The sequence below is a fragment of the Corvus brachyrhynchos genome, unplaced genomic scaffold (assembly GCF_000691975.1).
Source record: "Corvus brachyrhynchos isolate BGI_N302 unplaced genomic scaffold, ASM69197v1 scaffold370, whole genome shotgun sequence".
Classification (NCBI taxonomy): domain Eukaryota; kingdom Metazoa; phylum Chordata; class Aves; order Passeriformes; family Corvidae; genus Corvus; species Corvus brachyrhynchos.
The window spans coordinates 4,091,096-4,093,566 of record NW_008235977.1 but is presented as its reverse complement, the minus strand read 5'-3'; positions in this window follow the sequence as shown (position 1 = coordinate 4,093,566).

Sequence of the window (2,471 nt, the reverse complement as noted above, 5' to 3'; positions counted from 1 at the left end):
CTCGGCTTCTGTTACGCCTTCCCTGGGGTTGAGAGGGTGCGCTTAGAAAGAAGGAGGAAAACCATCGAACGTAACAGCTCAGGCAGAGCGTGTCCCTGGATTGTGATCTCGGCAGAGCGAGAGCATTGGCTGCCCAGTAGAGGTGTAAAGTGGTTCCAAACCAAACGTGGACAGCTTTTGACACTTGCAGACCTCAACCAAGGCAGTCACCCAGCTGAACGGGAGGCAGAGGATGTTGTCCTCCTTACACACGCAGTTCCCAGCCCGAGGGAAAGGCCGAGTCAGGTCACCAGGGTGCCGGCAACCAGCGGTGGCTGAGCCAGACATTGAACCACACATTAATCAGACCCTCCGTCCACACAGAGGACTTGCCTGAGCGAAGTGTTGTTAGATGCTGTGACGGAGGTGAACATCCACAGCTATTCTGTATTTCCTGGGCAGCCACAAGGAGAGCCTGGAGCAGGCACCGTTCCCCTGTCAACCCTATGGAGGAGACGTGAGCGAGGTCCAACTCAGCTCAGTCCCCGCTTGCTCATTGCAGCCGTTTTAGATCACTTGTGAGTCACAGTCAGCAGTCAGGGGTGGAAAGGGCTGGAGGTTTTTTCCCTATTCTATGAAAATCAATAAACACAATTTTGCCAAGGCATTCTGCCATCGCTGTTGTCTATTTTTATACTGAGCCCTACATTTGGCTTTTCCAACCTACTTGCTTTGCTTCAATGCGTTCCCTTCCTTGTTATTAAAACAATGCCACTTCTCTGCGTGAAGGTTGCTCTTAGTTTTGTTTTTTGATTGTTTAGGGCTGTATCCAACTTCTGGGGGTGCCAGGATGGGCTCTTTTAACACCTGAAGGGTGCTGCCCACTGCCTCGCACCTTGTCGCGGCGCTTACATCTGCAGGGAGTGGGTGGTGCAGGGCTGTGGCTCTCCTCGCCTCACCTCCTACGCCCGCTTGGTGCTGGCTGGGCTCGCATCTAAGTGTGGATTTTTCCTTGCAAATACTGAGGAAGTGAAGGATAAGGGCAAAAATAGTTGGGATTTGATAGCGTGTGCAACATCTGACAAACTTGAGTCCCCAAAGGAAGCAGCAATTGATTTATATATTTGTCTTTATGTAACTCGGGTGTTGTCTCTATGTAACTTTGCAGGCACTTCCTCTAGAAAATTTAATGAAGAAAGAAATACTGAGGTTTGTTCCCCGGTTCCCTGATAAACCTTTAGAAATATGTTACTTCTCAGCTGTGTGTCTGCACAACAAGGGACCATCACAGCCAAGTTATTAGAGGAATCCCTCTCACATTTTCAACTTACAATATTTTTTCGGTTCTGTTAACCTTCTTGACAGTATTTTTTCTGGGAAGGGAGACACTCTGTATTCAGGTCTCACTTGTATTTTCATTTTTAGAGCTCTTAGCACTTCACCGCTAATTAACTTTCAATAACTGTCGTAGGGTTACAGTTAGTCAGCATGAATCAGACAGAAAATGCAGCTTTAGGGGACCACACTCTGTCAAAAACTATTAGAAACCTTTGCTTGATTTCCAAGGAGAATATACTCGCTCAAGCAGGGTATCACAGCTATTAGGCAGTGTTCTACTGCAGTGAGAAATCCTCAGTAAAAGAGACTCGGTGGTTTTGGTAACAGCCCTCCTTTCAGGGTGGCTCTGAGTAATTGTGCAGCCTTCTCCTTGCTTCCTGTTTGTCTGATTTCCTAAATGGTGGTGGTGCTTAGGCCAAAGCTGGGGTTCTGAGCTTAAAGGCAATGTTTTTACCTGTTTGCTCATAAATATAATTGAAAATAGGGAGAGAAAGGGGAAGCCACTTACAGGTGCAGGTCAGCTCATGGAAGCTCTGCCCTTCCCAGGCCTTCTCTGCTGTGGAAAATTGAGTGAGAACAGCTTTTGGCTGGGAGCACTCAAGGGAAGACTTGGCTGTGGCAGGCAGCAGTGCTGGTGCTACCAGCAATGGGTGACATTCCTGGGATGCAGCATGCAGACCTCTCAAGCTCCATGTGTGACAAATTGCCATGTTAGTAATGGGGAAGGAGGCAGGGGAGCAGTGGAGAGCCATGTCCACAGCATGTGTTTTCATCCCAGGCTTTTGGAGCCCTGGGTTATGCCACCCCATACGCTCTTACCTCTGAAACACTCAACATCATCCACAATGTCCTCATCTGGCTGTTTAAAAGCTGGCTGCACTGTTAGATGGGATACCAAATCCTGTCGGTACTGCTTGAATCCATGTTTTTCCACAAAGGCCCCAGGTGCTCACTGCTGGTGGTTTATTTGGCCTGGGCAGCCGGAATAGGCAGCAGCACTGATGGGGGAGGGAGTTCTTCTGAGCCCCCAATGCCCTGCCTGTCTTGGGCTCTCCTGCTGTTGGAGGCAGCTCCTCTCCCCTACAGCACCTGCAAGGTCAGGCTGAGGAGAAGGCACTTGAGTCCCATTCCCACCCCACAAAGTGATGCCCATT